The sequence below is a fragment of the Micrasema longulum genome, unplaced genomic scaffold (assembly GCF_059751315.1).
Source record: "Micrasema longulum isolate JH-2025_06_02 unplaced genomic scaffold, ASM5975131v1 h1tg000657l, whole genome shotgun sequence".
In the NCBI taxonomy this organism is placed as follows: domain Eukaryota; kingdom Metazoa; phylum Arthropoda; class Insecta; order Trichoptera; family Brachycentridae; genus Micrasema; species Micrasema longulum.
In genome coordinates, this window is record NW_028277853.1 from 99638 (window position 1) to 119445 (window position 19808).

Genomic DNA, 19808 nt, shown 5'->3' on the forward strand with positions numbered 1-19808 from the left:
TACATTACTAAGATTTAGAAAAAAAAATTAAACCTAAAAATTGTATAACACGCTTGGTAAAAGTTTAAATCAATTAAAAATAAATGTGAAAATCAAATGAAATAATAAAATATTTTAAAGGGTTAATATAACAGAAAAATCATAAAGCACTGTTTCACATAACAGTTATAATAATGGCTTAATTACCATTCACAATCATTGAAAACGTTTAATTGGTTTGATCTATATGAACAATTTTCTACATTAAATATATCTGATACGTGAGAATAACTATTGCCGAGTTCCTGAAGTCTATTTAATACAGCATTACAAGAATACACTGCTCGTGAATTGTTGCTATAAATCGGCGGTACCTCTCTAGTAATTCTTCCAGGCACCCTGAATTTAATGAGAGATAACATTTCTGGGCAATCCCATGCTGACAATATCAACAATAACTTCACAAACGTCAACAAATGGACGATTTGAAGGAATTTAGATGTCTATTAAGACATATTAATGGGCAGAATGGTGAATGTTACACAGTGTGTTAAGTGACCACTTAAACCAGCCATTGACAGGGCATAAGCCCTGTGGATGCCTAGACTTCTTATTCCCTTCTCTAAAATGTTCTTCATCTCTGTTGTATTATGTTAATCCCATATTGAATTTACAATTTGGAATACGTTTATTAAGTCTATTATTTTTCTTCGATCGTCAAGTTTTAACAAACTTATTTTTTTAAATAAAAAATCGTAATTCACAAATTTATGACTAATTCCAAATTTAAAATTGATTTACCTTAGAAATTTTTTTGGACTCTTTCTATAGAATTTTAGTTACAATTGTAGAAAGGAGTCCATATTGTAGAGTTGTACTCTAGTAGACAAAAAACTGAATTTCACTCCCTAGGGAGTCATTAAGATTCACAAATTACAACATACGAGTAGATGGAGAACATTTGGTAATTTCTTCATTCCATATTCCCTTCTCTAAAATGGTCTCCATCGTTGTGTAATTTGTTAATATATTTATTTGTTTATTATATTCATTACTAAGTTTTATATTATTTTGTAGATATTCAAATCGCCATGGCGGTTTGCGATCTCAAACGGCGTGAAGCAGGGATGTGTAATATCACCAAAGTTGTTTAATATTTACGAATAACTGTATGAAAGAGATGGAATGAATGGGTATTGGAGCAAAAATAGATAATGTTTCAGTAAGCTACTTGTTGTACGATGTTGATGCAATTCTTTTAGCAATCAGCGAGGAGGATTCGCAACAAATAGTCTCTAGAATGTATGATGTATGCCTGGAGAGCGAATTGGTGATGAAAGAAACTAAGTCAAATGTGATGGTATTTCAAAGGAGAAAGGAGGTTTCTGATTTCAGAATAAATGTAAACAACGAATGTCTTGAATAAGAAAAAGAGTTTGTGTATCTGGAAAGCATGTTTTCTAGAGATGGAAATGTATAAAAAGATGTTGAAAGAAGAGTGAATGCGGGCAACAAAATGAACGGCAAACTAAGCACAGTAATTGCTAATAAAATATGTCAATCGAAGCGTAACTGGCAGTGCACAACGGAGTTTTAGTCCCATCACTTATTTATGGAAGTGAAACATGGAACTGTCAGAGGAATAATGAAAGCCGAGTAAACGCGGTTGAAATGTGATCTCTTAGATATATGTGAAAAATTTCATGAGATTTTTCATTGTTTGTAATGTAAAAAAAAAGGGCATAAATAAAATTGTGGGAAATCAACGTATAACAGGGTTACTGAGATATTTTGGTCGTGCAGAACGAATGGATCACAGTAAAACAGGTATATCCAAGAATGAACGCTAACGTGAGACGAGGACGACCAAGGAAGACGTGGCATGATCAGAAAAACCAAAATCTTAAGTCTGGCCATGTCAAAAGCAGGTAGAACTGAAGGGCATGTATGACAAGATGTGTGAATGTGGAAGAATCTAGAAATGTATGCCAGAATAGACGTGCGGGTCTATCTATTCTACCTGTCCACCCCTACGGGAAAATGGCGTGATGGTAGTTGTAGGAGTAGTAGTAATAATATATATTAATTGGGGGAAGAAATAATTGCGAAATACGAGTACCTTAGCTATATTATATCTATAATATGTACTCGTTTATTTTCTTGTAAAAAGAAATTAAGCATTTCTGTTTTTTAATTGTATATTTTCACCTTTTGTCTAATTATTGCGCTTAAAATATCACAGTAATTGCTCAGTGCAGGTGAAAAAAGACATGCAAAAATGTAGGAAACGCTGGAATAAAAGAACCTCGCCTCTCCTCAAAAAGTACAAATAAAAAACTTAAGTTTAGGACTTAATTTATTAAAATCGTCTGTAGTTCTTGGATGCTAATGACATTTTAAATTTTAATTTTCGTAATTAACGGAGGCCCTCTTATACAAAATAAATTATGACGTGTATTAAAATGTTTATATTTTTTGGTTTCATTCACTCATACGGATTACTCCGGGATTTGACGCAAATAAGTTCAGGGATAGTAATATAAAACTGTTTATTTAATTTTTAAAAATGCTTTATAAAATGGATAGTGGAGGTGGGTTGTGCACGGATCGACGAGTGGATCAAGTCAAATAGGTAAAATGTGTGTACTGTTTATGAAATTTGTTATATTGGTCTACATAAATTAGTTATGTTTTGTATGATTATTTTAGTTTATATTGTTTATTATGTTAATGATAATTAGGTTGATTGGATTAATTACGTTTTTTTTATTGTTATTATTATGTTAACTTTGTTAAATAGCTAATTTAAGGCATATTTCACATTTTGCAAAATGTTTCCCTCGGCAGTGAGGGATTCAACAAGTGAAGTTTTTTTTTTTTTTTCCTTTTATTTGGGAAACATACAGTACAGTTACATAGTTTTATATTTTACACAGTTAGACTTTACTCTAATGGACCAGTGAAATTTCAATATTAAAAAGTAATTATAATATGTATAAAGTTATTAATAAAAGTACAAAAAAAGGAAAAAAAAAACATCAATGGAAGTTGTTTAAAAATTTAAAAAAAAAAAAATGAAGAAAATTTGTGAAAGAAATTTAAAGTTAAGAATTAAAACAAAGAATGAAAAACATGCTCATATGTAAAAATAAAATAAAATAATAATAACATTTTTAAAAGGGAACAACATAAATATACACATACATATTTATATATACATTATTCTGTATAAAAAAAGAATACAAACAATGTAAAAGTATAAATAAATATACTGACATATAAAGTTTATTTATGTATATGTATAAGACGGGGGGTATATTGCCTTGAGGACATTTTTTCCTACCTACCTAAAACTACGGAGTCGAATAGTTCAAAATTTGTTAAGTTATTCGATCTCGATGTATTGGATCTTTTTTACTGATTAGTCATTTTATTCTTCCATGTACGCCATTTTTATTTTTAAGTGGCGAGATGGAATAACGTTTCTTCATGTTTAGATCACTCACTAGCCTTACTTTTTGTGTTCTATTCTAAATAATTATGTTGTTCTGGTAGAATTATTTTAATTGGCAGATTTTTCTTCCTGGTAATCATTGGCAACTTTGCATTTTCTTTTCCTTCAGGGTATAAGTATTATGTTATATCGTTGAAGCGTTTTTACTGCGCGCTAAGCAGAGATATAAATCTTTGAATATAAATTACGAATTTAATGTTGGAATAATTGAGAACGAATTCGAAGATAATTAATGTTTGTTTTTATAACGTTTTCAATTATGTTTTGTTTACGTATTGTGCAAATTAAATATCGGGTTTTAAACAAAAGAAAATACCCGACCCTTTTCCGAATTCTATGTATTATTGCTCAAGTGAAATCACGTGTTAAGTTCTTCAAAAATGTTTCGTGATGCTCAAAGGTCAAAAACTTCTAGGTGTCCAAGATTCCAACTAACCAGGGCCCGAATTGCCGAATAATTGAGGACCGGAGGACCGAATGCTTCGTCATGTAACAGTCACGCTGTTAACTGTTACCTGCGGTTGATATTAATTGACGTAAATGAGACATCTGGCTACGGACAATGTTCCTATCCCGGGAATGTTCGCGGGTCACCACTGTCTGTGTGTCTTCTGCAGGACACATTACTCATTTATGTTGACAGTTTGAAATCTCTAATGTTTTTCTAGTGACGAAAATCTCGCACAGACGTGGATTCCTCTGACATTATTTTTAGAATTTTAGTTCATCTGTTTAGGAACTAGTGTTTGGCGCCCTGACAGCGACAGCGCTGCGTCCCGCGATAATTTATGCGAAGAACACATGTTAATTTTTTCCTTTTCAGATCGTTATTTTTATTGGCTAACGATTGCATCTTTGTTTCGGTCGGTCAATTTTTATTGTTTGGAACATCATTATATTTCTTTGTTATTTGGCAAGGAAGTGTTCTTTTACAGGTGCTCAACAGATAAAAGTGTTGCACAAAAAGTTGCGACTCAAACCAGCCAATGACAGGTTATAATGAAATATTTGGGGATAATACTTGATTCAAAATTGACATTAAATGCAAATTTTGAACACGTTAATAAAAAAATATCAAAAAAAATATTTTTCCTTAGTAGATTGAGAAATAAATTAAATAAAGATACTGCAGAACTAATTTACAAAACAATCATTCTTCCACATATAGATTACTGCTCAACAATATTATTTTTAGCAAACGAAGGAAATTTAAATAAACTAGAAATTTTACAAAATAAAGCGATGAGAATAGTTCTTAAGAAAAATAAATATAGCAATGTAAAAAAAATGAGAGATGAACTAAAATGGTTATCTGTAAGAAGGAGACTTAAATTTAATATGTTGATATTTATACATAAATTTTTTCACGAAAAATTACCAAAATATTTTAAGGATAAAGTTGTCTTAAAAAAAAATTGTCATGAATATGCTACTAGACAAAAGGATAAAATAAGACTACCATTATTGAAAAGAGCTGAGTCGCAAAATTGTTTGATGTATAAGGGTTTAAAAATGTATGATGAGATGCCTGAATGTATGAAGAATGAAAAGTGTCTGAAAGAATTTAAAAATAAATGTATAAGTTACTGTAAGAAAATGTAAATATATATAGATGATGTAAATGTACATAATAGTTTATATTAGTTTTAATATAAGCTAACTTAAGAAATAAATAAATAAAATAAAAATTTTAAAAAAATAAGCCTTGTAAATGCCAATATTTCTCTTCTCTAAATTATTCTTCATATATGCTGTATTATGATAATATAATGCAAAACGTTGTATGGGGAAAATTCTTCTAATATGTTTGGGTTTTGTGTCGTAGTTTCATTTGATTGTATTAATCCGTTCTTCTTCCTTTCCGAGGCGGGATCTGGAGCGTGCGGCCGCGGGCGCGGTCTTGATTCGGAACTAACACTGTATTCCTTCACTGTCATACTGGGAAATTAGAAAAAAGTGATTGTACTGACCATGTGTATTTGATTGATCAATACTGCAGTGAGGGGTAAAATGAAAGCTTTTAAAGGTTCTTTGATTTGTTATTTCCGCGGTTTGATTGTAATGAATATAAAATTTTCGCTTAATTAGTTTTAAAAAATTGATAGTGAATTTGCGAAACTGAAAAAAGACAGTCAGTCTAATAACAATAAAAATTATATCCTATCAACAATACTATACATATATATAATTCAACACAGATGAAAGATCAGGAAAGGAAAGATCAGATATTTACAGGAATTATAAATTAACAAATTACAACAGCGATGGAGAATACCTTAAATAAGGGAATATGGAAGTCTAGGCATTTTCAGGGCTTATGAACTGTCATTGGCTGGTTTTAGTGGCCACTTTACACACTGTGTAACATTTACCATTTTGCCTATATTTGAACATCCATATTTCGTAAATTCTTCCATTTATTGATTTTAGTCAAGTTAAAGAGCTGAAACCTTTAGGCCCGAAAACGTGCATTTCAAAAAAAAAAAAATATTTATTATTTTTTTAATTAATTTATTTTTTAAACCAACAATGTCATAATAATACACAATACATAAAGAATAACAACAGATAAAAATATTAATTAAGGGTTTCATATAGGAACCAAAATATTAAAAAAACAAAACGTACAGTACGTTCCCTAGGGGTGAAAGGAAGTGGGATGGGAAAATAGGGAAAGAAGAGAAGAAGAAGAAATATATTTAAAAAAACATTGAATTTAAAAAAATTAAAAAAGAAATAAGAATGTTAATAAATGTACACATACAACATACTCACACACATCCATATATACATATAAATACATACATACATATATACACATACATATACATACATACGTAATGAAGAAGGTTTGCTAAAAAGGAGCTAGAGTATCAGTTTGGCACAAATATTTATTAATAGATAACTCATCATCACTACCATCATTCCTGATGGTGCGTAGAGCACTGCAATACAAATTTTATCAATTATCTGTAACACAAAAGTAAAGTTATCAGTTATTCTTCTAAGGTACCAACCAGTCCGGGGAATATAAGATATTATCGTAAAAACATGCCAGAAATCAAACCAGGGGCCTAATATTACATATACCCTAATATTGGCAATGTCTTGCCTTTGTTATCTTATTCATGTCCCTGAGCGGGTGGGGGATGACGATGTGCATCTGCAAATCTGCCTAGAATAATAATGTTGGCATACATTAGGAATAAATATGAGGTACATCTTAGGCATATCAACGGATTAAAAGATTTCTTTACATACAATTCCAATTGATCTCCCGAGGATAACTTGTATAATGTTCTTTTATACATAAATGATTAGTTAATGGTGGTTTATGAACTGTCACTGTCATTATAATATGAGGGTAGTATTTTCAAATAATATACTTGTATTGGAACGAGCCGTATTTGCAATTAAAAACCTAAAAGCAAAAAATTACCGAGCAATAAAATTTGAAATAAAAATACTTTAAATTACTGTTATTTTACCGGGATTTAGGTTTTAAACACCCCGCCTTCGTCCCTGAACGGTACAAGTAAATATTATTTGAACACGACATCCACATAAATAAAATTGCCAAATATTTTTCAGTCTAGTTCCTTAACCCTCTGATGGTCGAAATATGTCTATTAGACGCATAGCATATTTTTTTCGCTCATTCATCCTTCTAGTGACAATATCGCCCCCCTCCATACCTGCTGAAGTTTGGGTAATGGGATTAGTCAGAAATCTGAAATCGTAGAGCGAGCGCGGACGATCTTTTTAGAGCGAAGTTCTGTGAAACACATTGCGACCATTCGTGTAATAAAATGTTTTTCATGGACTGCATATTTGTGTTTCCACGAAAAAAATATATTCCCAAGTTTGTTCTGTCAGATACATTGCAACCGTTCGGGACATACTATTAGTATGTCATCATAATATTTAATGTTATAATTTTTGTTTATTTTTTAAATATATAATATTACGTCGTCTTGCCCGAACGTTGGCTTACCTGCTATTAGCTTGGAAAAATACTTTTCATTGATAAGTAGATACCTAGGTACTTGTTTGTAATTCAATTCCAAAACTAAAAACTGTTTATATTCAAATATTGGATTTAAGTAGGGACCTAGGTACTTGTTTATGGTTGAATTGCGAAACACAAAATAAATATTTTTCAAATATGGCATTCTCTTTGCAAACGTCAAACTCTGGTCTTCTCACCAACAAAAGGGTATACTTATGTAGAAAAACGACTTATAAAAATGTGTTGAATTTAATATAATTTTAGTATTACCAAAACTCTAGTACAAATATAAAAAAGGTAGAAATTATAAGCAATTTAAGGAAAGGATCTGATTAAGATCCACAAAAAATAAATGCTGTTTGTAAACATTCAAAAACAAACTTTTTTAATATGCAAAAAAAAACATCACCTTTCCATTTTTTTGTAAATACATTCTCCTCGAATGCAACCCTGGTAGATCGATGAATAGAACAAATATGTTCATTACTTATTTTTTACATATTATATTAAAGATTTTAATACCTACGAACACGCGCTGTGCAAAGATTTATATTTCTCTGAAAACCGCTCGTAAATCGGTTAAGCCGTTTAGGAGGAGTTCAGTAACAGCACACGTACAGAGAAATTATATATATAAAGATAACTTGCTTCTGATAAATCATCTTTCTGAATAGATTATTTTTAGGACAGTCAACAAAAATTACAAGGCCAGACGGAAATATGAAAGGATTCCGCAGGAGGTGTCCATTCCGTCAGTATACCTTCTAAAACCATTAAATATGGCATTAAATAGCTAAAGCCAAACAATTTTACATTTACAATTTGGAAATATAGTTGAAAATTCAACATGGGCCTTATCTTTTGAGTAATAAACTTATTAATGTAGTAATGAGGCTAATTTCTCCGATTTGAAATACAGGGCAAAATAGCACAGCTGAAAATTGTTTTTCAGAAGTTATTCTGATAGAAAAACTACAAGTCTTTCGTATGTAAAGACACCAAAAAATAAACCTCTTATTCCCTCTCAATCCATTTAAACAAAAAGTCAAGTGTCTAAGCAGGGAATTTAAATTTATTCGGTTACTAAAAAGAGAGTACCAGAAAAACTTTGTTCTTTTTTATGGCGTGAATTTTGTTGACGCCATAGATGCAGATACTGGCGATAAAAGTAAGCAAAAAACCATAACCTTTTACAATATTACAAAATCTGGTGTGGACGTAGTAGCTAAAGTGTGTGCAGCGTGCTGAGCATAATGCTGTTCAAAATAGCAAGCGTTGGTCAATGGTGATTTGGTTTTCCAAATCAAAATATCAGCGCTATTTGGTACTAATTTACATCGGAAATAATAATACACCAAAAAGCATGAGACATTTTTTGAGAAATCTTTCGGATGAGTTAGGGCGTGAAAATTTGAAACCAAGAAGCATTCTAGCAAAAGGAATTCCAAAGAGACTTTAATGAAATTTTCAACAGATTTAACAAACAAATAATAACAAAAATAATTAATCAGGTCATTAAGGTAACTGACAGGGAATGTAAGCTTACATTATATTAAAAGAATTTTAGATGAACTCTAATTAATGGATCACAATGAGCGATATTTATTTTATTTATTGTGGTTTACAAACAATAAACAAGACATCAGGGTACTACTTAACTACTACTTAAAACCCGGCAAAATCCAAATTTTATAAAAAGTAATATATTAATTGAAACTTATTCAGAATACAATTTTTTACAATAATTTTAACATTGTCAGTTAAAAATACGGCTTAATTTGTAAGACTTGACTTTTAAATTATCGTCTTTGTTGCAAACATGGCAACCTCTACTTGAGTATTGCAAAGTTGGTAATGTATAAAATTGCATTTAATATTTTACTACTGTTTCTTGACATAATCATGCTTATGTCATCACTGCTTACGTATAAAATATATACTGATAATTATTAAACAAATAAGTTTTAAAAAATTTGAAGTTAAGTATTGTATCAGTTTTTTGTGATTTGCTCAAAATAAAGAAAGATGGATTTTGACGGGTTTGTAAGTAGTACCCTCACATACGACATTGGTATAATAATCACAATTTGTTATGTTTAGATATTGTTCATCAATTATATGTGAACACAACATGCAGGAATAAGTAAAACAATTATTTGTTTATTTTTTCTATTATAAACCAAGATTAATAGTAAAAATAATGTGACCTCGCTGGAGTCTTTGTATTATTTTAATAGTAGTATTTTTATTTTTTTAATTGAAATTTAGACTGAAATAATCAATAATGAAAGGCTCCTAGAAATAATAATGCTCAAAAGTGATGAGTGATTTTATTTATTCTCAATGGATTCGAGAAACTATCACACACAAAATAGTTTGCCTAATGAATGAACTAAACTTGGACGTCAACAACGAAGATGTTGAGTTAATTGAATCTCACTTAGTACGTTTGTCGAATGAATAATTAATTGAACAACAACTGCTAAATGAAATACACAATGAAAGTGAAGAAGAATCTGATTAAAGAACGCGTCAAAACTTTGAGAATCAAAAATATAAATAAAGTCTTATCTACGAGTATCTTCCCATAAATTTTGATTATCGGGGAAGATTTTGATCATATATCTTAAGTACGGAGGGAAATTGACACAGCATGTTGGAAACCTAAATAAACGAACAAAAAAATTTAAAATATGGTTTTGATATCAACCGTAAACCAATGTATGCGGACACAATTATTCATAATTCCTCAAATAATCCAATTATTGCCCATAAGCATTCCGCATTTCAATCAATAATTCGTAAATTAATTAACGTTCCACAAGATAATACTTACTTAAAAAAAGATTGCTAATAATAATGGGTGTAATGAGCATAATTTATGAACATATCATATGATGAACATAATTTATAAAATATTAAATCAAAAACAAAAATGCTTCAAACTTCAAAATAAATATTTATTTCTCCCACAATACATAAAGCTAGCCCACCTAAACAAAAGTGGCATTTTAAAAAATATTTTATCATCTACTTCTCTACCATCAAACATTAAAACCTGCCTTCTACACAACTTTTAATAATTAAGGAACATAGTTCAAAAATCTCAAAGATAAAGTCCCTGAATATAATAAATCTGGCATATACAAATTAAATTGTAATGAGTGCGATTCAATCTACATTGGAAAAACTAAAATAAACTTTAATATTAGAATAAAAGAACACCCAGAGCTTAAATAATAATGTTTTTCCTGAATTCGCAAACTATCTGATAGAAAATAATCATAATTACAACAAAGACACTAGATTAAAAGTTTTTCATGTTGAAAAAAAAAAAAAAAAATTAGACACCTCGAAAATCTTATCAATAAAAAAAGCGTTTCGAAATTAGAAAAAAAAATGGATTACCGAATCAATATTTCCTTTAGACCGCTCCTGTCTAGTTTTAAAAATCGTATTCATCTCACTTCACATATCTCATCTTTACTAGAACAGCGTGACAAAAAGACTTGACTTTTTAGCTCCACATGTGTCGATGTAATATTAAGTAATCACTGTTAAAAAAATGGATAGAATTCATTAGTTGAACCTCGGTGGTATTCAACTCTTGACAAATTTATAAAGAACTCATCTTTAAGGACTTAACGCGCAGCACTAACTGAATTATAAATATATTGATAAATAATTATAAATAAATATTCTAAAACATAATTTTTGAGTTTTTTTTATACATCACTCGATTTTCGAACGTTCAAAATTCGCACACATTTTCAGAAACTAATTATGTGCGAAAGTCGAGGGCCTACTGTACGCGTTTAACGTGCATATAACTTTTAAGTTGCTAATTACTCTTGCCTTTATGAATTCCCTTTGTATATTTCTCTAATGTGCTCATTATACTTAATCCATATTATAAAGCAGCTTCCTCTTGGCCAGGTACCAGAAACCAGGTACCGGGAATCTCTTTATTTACGTAGATAATTATCTAATCTCGTATTTGTATATAACTGAATATCCGTGATCGTAGGTTAAACCGGGTTAATATATTTTTCTTTAAATCTATAATATATGTTGAAAGATTCAATAATATTAGGTCTAAATGTAAGTAGCCAAGACTGAATCCACTCTTAATGGAGTTATCAAGATTGAAATTCATGGCAACAAACAGGGAAAACATCGAAAAAAAGTACATGTGGGGGTTTAGGCATTTGCCGGACTTATTTCAATAATTTGAACATTCAGTTGAGCAAACAACTCTTCGAGCTAAAACCTTTTTATATGTGGGTAAGATTCATCTGGCTGAATTATTTCACCTACTAGGTAACGCCTAAAAATACTTCTCAATTTAAATACTTATACCAGTTATATTAACTCCCTGGGGAGGAAAATCAGCATGTCTACAATCATTTGGACAAACTCAAAATATTATTGGTCCAAAAGTAATTTTTTTTTTTTCAAATTTTTGTTTTGTGTAGTGAATTTGTTGATCCTGTATGTCAGGTAGTAACCTCGAAACCGGTCGACGTATAACTAAAAATGTAAGTGGTTTCTACATTTTTTAAAACAAATAATTGTAATAAACGTTTTTTTTAATTCTAAATAAAATTCGATTTTTATTTATTGAAAATTTATCTTTTCACATTTTTCCTATGAATTCCGAGTTTCATAATAAAATGTTTTATAAAATATGAAACCCATAAATCTTCATTAAACTATTTTTTTAGATTCGTTTATATAAGGCAATATTTGTATGTGTGTGTTCGTTAGGCTAAATATCTACAGGGCCAATTTACGTGCTGTTTTTTTCAAAAATGATTAGCTTTGCGCTGGGCATATTTATAGCTCTTAATATCTTAAATTTAATATCTAAAAAGAAGTTAGGAGCGTAAATGTTTCATTCCTCGACTTACCAGGGTTGCATTAGACGAGAATGTACATGTTAAACAATTGGAAGGATGGTCTTTTCTCATATATAAAAAAAGATTGCATTTGCTAACAAAACAAACAAAAATAGTTTTTTATTGATCCCAATCAGATTTTTTCCTTAAAGTCCTTAAAATTTCTACACATTTATTTATTTTTGCTGGAATTTTAGTTACGCTAAAAAAATATCAATTACCATTTAATACATTTTTGAATATCGTATTCCTACATCACGTGCACCCATGTTATTAAAAAGAGCAGAGTTTGACAATTGTAAAAATAATTATATATTTTAATATTTATTATTTTAAATTGTGAAATTCTATCATTTAGAACCTACTTACAAATGATAAGTCACATCATCTTTTTTACGATTATCCGAACGATTTTACACGTTTTTAATTCAGTTCATTCAGGCATTTTGGTTTTGAATTAAATATCAAGCTCACGTCAAACCCGGCTGGCAGTTTAAGAATGACTTAGTACGCGCTGAGCATGACCAATCGTTTAAGCATGACTGCTCGTTTGGGCATGAGTTAAGTCTCATAATTTTACAGGGTTCAAGGTGCATCTTTGTGTCAATGGATTTATTTAAAAACACCGAACTCGTTTTTTTTTGTTATGTAAAAGCATAATGATACAAAGTTTTGTAAGTATACTTAATAATCTTTTATTTTAAGAGGAGACGCGATCCTACTTTTCTTCATGTTATCTTATTCCGGTATTTTCTCTTTTGATAATGACACTAGAGCAGTGTTTTTTTTCTTGCATACTACAGATATTTACCATTAGCGTATAAATTACTGGTTATGGGGACTAGAATAATCCAAAAACCCATAAAAGTGCCCTGTTTTATCTGCTTGCAAATATGATAACTATTTTTGGGAAACGAAAAAGAGAACGACAAAAAAAATTCATTCAGACACTGTCTAAAAAGATGAAAATTAGTTCAGACAAACCTCAAAAGGTGCGTAAAACGGGACAATGAAACGTCGATTTATTTGGATACTCTCTCGACTGTGTTTATTTAATATATATGCAAGTATGAACTCAAATCTAGCAATAGCAAGGCATTGCTGGGTTCAGCTCGTGTTTTATAAATTAAACTGTTATTAATGGCCCTTATATGCGAGTATTTCTTTATTCGACAAATTGATGTTTGTTCCCTCATTACTAAAATTAAACATTATGCGGGTATGCCGTCACTTAACATCGCGTTTGTTGATTGATATTGGTAATATTAAAATGGCATTTTTATTAAATTTACGAACAAAATAACTTCAGATATAAAATAAAAGTATTTGCGGTAATTGTTGAGTAATAATCATTTTCCCTGGTATTACAAAATTTCAAGAATATATATAAACTCATATCTACAATACATAATATTATTATGAATCAATGAATTTGAAAAGGTACCTTCGTGTATTTACTAATAACAAAAAAATCAAATATAGTTTTTAAAATAAATATCTCAATCAGCACAAGCACCAAACAAGACATTTAAACAAAATGGACGACGAAGGAATGATTATATGGCAAAAATGAACGGTAACGTGAGACGAGGACGACCAAGGAAGAAGTGGCATGATCAGATAAACCAAAATCTTAAGTCTGGTCATGTCAAAAGCAGACAGAATCAGAAGGCACGTATGACAATATGTATGAATGTGGAAGAAGCTAGTAATATATGCCAGGATAGACGTGTTTGGCGTTCCTTTACATATATATACATATTTACATTATTTTTTTGCACCACAACAGGCCAGGAGGCCTAATTACAATGGAGAATTACATCACAGAACACCCAGGCTTGAGAAAAATCACATTTATAATTTTTGTGTTCTCACCGGGAATTGAACCCGGAACATTCCGTGCGTGAGTCAAGCGTCTTGACCACTACACCACGGAGGCCGCCTTCCATTCTCTCTGCCCACCCTTCGGGGAAATGGCGTGATGGTAGTAGTAGTAGTAGTAGTAGTAGTAATAGTAGAAGTAGTAGTAGTAGTTTAAACAAAACGGCATTCACATAATATCATTCCCTTTCCGCATCTAATGGTGCATAGGAAACTTCATTGATACACCAATCGCAGCTTTTCTTGATCATTTTTTTTTTACAAGAAGGTAAGATGATCAGTCTTACGCTTCAGGTACCAGCCATGGAACTATATCATATTCTAGTGTAAAAACACCTTTTGAACCATCTCGGGAATTGAACCCGAGACCTCTTGCATGGCAGGCAAACGCGCTGACCATAAGGTTTTTCCGAAACATCACTTCACTCTCACAGTTTCGCACTTCTGCTGGGAGAGCATTCCATTGAATTCAGTGCGCTGTTTGCGTAAAGGAATGATAACTTTTTCTCTCGACGTAGATGTAGCTGATCTAAGCGTAAGACGTCTGCCAGCTAGTTCATCTACTTACAATACATAGACATGTAGACATTAGATAATTTATAATTTAATTACAAAAGTGAGTGCTTCGGAATATTTATGTCGTGATATCTTGCGAAAATCGTTTTTCAAAATATTTCAATAACGCTGATACTTGTGATAAACATAGTTTTTGTCAAAGCATCTGACAGTATTGGGTCCCTGGTTTTTTAACAAGTTTGACCCTGACTTAAGGACGTCTGCTAGTTGCGATGCTCGTTAGATGGTGAGCTGGTGGAAAGAGTAGAGTATTCTGTGAACTATGTTTACAAGAGATGGAAGAGTAGAAAAAGATGTTGAAAGGAGAGTGAATGCGGGCAGCAAAATGAACGACGCACTGAGAAAAGTAATTGCTAATAAAAATATGTAAATCGAAGCTAGACTGGCAGTGCACGACGAAGTTTTAGTCCCGACACTTATTTATGGAAGTGAAACGTGAAACTGACAGAGGAAGGATGAAAGTGGAGTAAGCGCTGTCAAAATGCGATCTCTTAAGCGAATGTGTGGGAAATCAATGTATGTCAGGCTACAAATGATGGAATCAGGCGAGAGTGCAAATCTGAGACAGGTATAATTGATAAAATTTAAAAAGGATCAATAAAATGATTTGGTCTTGTAAAACGAATGGATGACGAAAAAAAGGTAAAACAGATATATATAGCGAGAGTAAATGATAACGTAGACGAGGACGACCAAGGAAGACGTGGCGTGATCAGATAAATCAATATCTTTTTTTTTTAAATATTATTTTTTATTCTGATAAACAAATATAAGTATACAATATTGCTACTAAATACAGTTTTTATATAAATTCAATACATATATTTACTAATGTAAAAGTAATGTTTTCCATTACGTAAAAGAAAAAAACAATTCTCGTGTACATAATAGGGAGTGACGTCTTACAATAATTGAAAAATTTTATTTTTAATTACTAATATTTTTAGGATAAAATATTGCAAAATAAATGGTGTTTTTTATCAGTGCTACATAAAAAAGAATTATAATCTTAAGTCCGGTCATATCAAAAGCAGACATACCCGAACAGCATGTATGACAGGATGTATGAATGTGAAAGAAGCTAGGGATGTATGACGGGATAGGCGTCTCTGGCGGTCCCTCCTCTCTGCCTGTCCCTATGATAAATGGCAGGATGGTAGTAGTGGAAAATGAATAAACCTTTTCATATCCTGTAAATTATTTCTTAATCTTATTTATTTTTTTAAGATAAATACTAGAGTTCTTATTATTTACTAAAATATTTAAATTTTCAGACTATTTCCTAAAAGTCGTAAATAACTTGCGCTGGAAAAATGGAAATCAAGTTGTGGTAGAGTGGGATTTGAACCTGGGACCTTTGGTCCGTGAGTCCACAATACTACCACGGGACCACAACCCAGTCCTAAATATTTTGTCTGTTTTAATTTTCAAATCGGTATCTCTTTATTTCATATTATTTTTCTTTTATTTACATATTTACTTTTGTTTGATTTTTTAAGTTATACAGGCAGGTGGTAGGTATAGAGGCGTCGTGGCTCAGTTGGTTAAACCGCTTACTGTGAAACTGGTGTCGCGGGTTCGATTCCCGCCAAATACAAGAAAAAAAATAAACCAGCAAAGATTTATTTCTCAATTGGTCCGGTTGTTGTGGTGTATAATTCATAATTTCATTTTATAACCTTTCTTTCCCACCAACCCTAATGTATGGAAGCGAAGCATGGAGTTGGAAAAAAAGGGACGAAAGTAGACTGAATGCTGTTGAAATGCGATCCCTCAGGCGAATGTGCGGAAAAACAATGTATGATAGGTACCCTAATGTCGAAATTAGAGCAGAATGCAAGGCTGAGTTAAGCATTATCGACAAAATTAAGAAAGGTCTTTTGCGATGGTTCGGTCATGTGGAGCGAATGAATGATGAAAGAACGGCTAAAAAGATTTATGATGCAAATGTGTCTGGTTGTAGAAGTCGAGGAAGGCCGAGAAAGACATGGCATGATCAAGTACAACAAATTCTTGAAAGTGGTCATGTGAAAAGTCGGAATAATCGACGTGCGTGCATGAGAAGATGTATGAATGTGAAGGAAGCAAAGGAAGTGTGCCAGGACAGAGTGGTGTGGCGTTCTATTCTCTCTGCCTACCCCTCCGGGGAAATGGCGTGATGGTTAGTTAGTTAGTTAGTTAGTCTTTCCCACCCGCTGTCTAGCCTTTTGATATTATTTTTATTAATTTAAATTGTTTGAGCATAGTTTAATGAAAAAAAAAACAAGTAACAAAAAAGGTCCAGCCTAACACATGAAAGTCTTGGCTAGTCGAGACTTGAAGCTAATACCACTGTACACTATAAAACGGTGAAATATGTCAAATAAATGAATAGTTCGACCACCTGCATATTTCCAGATTTACGGTATTTAGCGGAGGCATATCTGGTCAAAATTGATATGTACTTATATTTACCATGCGTCAAATTATCTGTAGATCTTTTTTGTGTCTGCCCACCGGCACCGTGATGCTTCGAATAGGAGTCGGGAGTGCTTTCGGTGATGTCAGAAAAACACACAAAGAGGAATGTTTACATGCCACGCGTGAGTGACATCAGTAATACCCTGTGCTGGCGTCACGTGACCGCCCATCCCACAACTCCGCGACTCCAGCAAACTCCGCCATCGCCGCTGGCACACTGGCAGTCTGGCAGTCAATCGGTCCCTTCCGCCGCGTGAGCCGAGCGCAGAGCCGAACCTAATCCGATCCGATCTGACGATCATAACCGACTTCTTCCTCTACCTGCAACTGTCAGATAGACAGACAGTCGGATCACTGGATTCGGCGCTAATGTCAACACGCTGATTACTCGCGCACGTTCCTCTTTCTGGGCTTTATTTCACCCTTCTTCGGCGAGTCTAAGGTTAGAGATGATTCCCGTATGCCATATTTTCATTTATTATCATCTGTTGTACTTAATTATTGTACTGGTAATATTCAAATCCTAACGCATGTACATGTACAAGAAAACTTATTTATTCTTCATTGTTTCGATGTATTTAGCACTCGCGGTTCGGATGGTGTTTTTATGTTGTAAAGTGACCTCACATTCCGGCGTGAAGTGCCGAATAGAATTTGAATGTTCGAAATCTGAAGTTGCGCGGGTATCAAATTGCTTAGGTATTTTTTACGGCACCGTAAATGCGCTCATATGTACGTATTTGTTTACTCGTCCGTTTAAAGTGGTTATTTTATTTTTGATTGCAGATCGTTCCACACGGTGCGCGGAGCAGGCGCTGCGAAGCCGAGGGATAATAAAACCGCCGAAACCGAAATCAAAATATTATGTTTGGCGCTCGGTTCGCAGAAGAAAACATGAATGAGATTTGCCTTACACTTTAGTTGATATTTTCGAGCCCATGTGTACAACACGTGTCTTCGGAGCATGCGCATCAGCCGACAGTCTGACACCTGGTGAATATTATTAGATTTGTAATATTTCTAAAGCTTCCCTGTGCCGCGTTTCCCGCCTAATTCGCGAGAAAATTCACAATACATATTTATCGGTGCGCGTTAATAAATTGCCGATTTTTCGTAATCGACTATTCTATCTCGCGATATTATGTGGTCGGCATAATCAGTGTTTTATAAATTAATGGAGTTCGCACATACGAGTGTTCGGTGATCGAAGTTAGCACCGAGGTGTAAAGTTGAGTGTTGTGACGTGCTGGTTCTAGGTACGATATTGCTGTGTATAATTTAAACAGTTCGATAAGGACAGTGCCATAGTGAAGAAGGACCCGCAACCTTCACTGAATATACTGTATTTTAACTACCTGCTACACAAGGGGGGAATTCTACTGAGGTACGTTTTTTCAAGTGTCTATCCTAAACATCTCCACTTTTTAATTGAGTAAGAAGGCAATTTATCGAAAGATCTTTTATCGCTTTTAATAATGCAATTAGATAACTTCACCCTTTAAAATTGACTTACCTCACGAAAAGTTATCGAACTGCATTGTTGACGCTTACGATATTTTTCATTATTTCATTATTTCATTATTATAATATGTTCTTTATTCATAAACACTGAAATTGCGTATGAAAACAAATCAATAAAAGACGGATACAAAGGTTAATTAATAAAAAAATATCCAAATGTTATTAAATATTTGTATATAACTACTTACCGACTTTTCTGTCTACCGGTTTCGAGACGTACCCGCCTCTTCACCAGGATACTAATTAAATCAACATGCAAACCAACATGCAAAACCCACTTTACACCTTCACCATCGTTGTTGCACAAAAATATAAAACCAACAAGATATGCATTTTAATAAGCACATGCACTGATTAAATTATCAAAATATTCTATGCGTAAAAGAAAACAACAGCCATTACAACAAAATTTTTTTTTTTGCAAATAAACCAAAACTATAGGCCAAATATAGTTTTCTATACATTACCTAATACAATGTCAAAAAAAGAAGAAAAAAAGCGTAAATTATGAAAAAATTATGTTGTTGAGAATTAATGAAAAAAGTAGAGGGGATGCAGGGAGAGGGTAAGCTTAATAGGTTTAATAGGGTGACCATTACAGTGGAACATCGTTTGAAGGACTATATTGGAAGTTTGTTGGATTATTTATAAAAGGAACATTATTTTTAAAGCTTTCCTAATATTAAATATTTCCATATTATTTACTTTTAACGTATTATATTATTTAATTAAAAAAATATATTCCTTATATTATGGTCTTTTCGCGTATCGACAAAATCAAGAAAGTGGCGTTGCGTTGATTTGGACATGTAAAGCGAATGGACAGCGAAAGAACGGCTAAAAGGAACAACGTTGCGAATGTTGATGGATGCTAAAAACGAGGAAGACTGAGAAGACACGTTCAAATGTAACATATATTTGAAGATGGACGTGTCAAGTGCATGGTATGATGTATGAATGTAGAGGAAGC

At 32.3% G+C, this 19808-nt stretch overlaps 1 protein-coding gene across 8 annotated transcripts in view; it reads left to right on the forward strand.

The window, feature by feature from the left end:
* The window catches only part of heph (polypyrimidine tract-binding protein 1 heph), a 728190-nt gene that overhangs the window by 26955 nt on the left and 681427 nt on the right, over positions 1-19808 (forward strand). For 7 of the 8 annotated variants that reach the window (XR_015822765.1, XR_015822764.1, XM_088229267.1 and 4 more), the window contains exon 2: positions 18104-18701. The gene's annotated coding sequence lies outside the window, so the exon portion shown is untranslated. Of the gene's footprint in view, positions 1-17531; positions 17760-18103; positions 18702-19808 lie in introns of those variants that run through there. The other variant, XM_088229264.1, reaches the window with a different exon arrangement.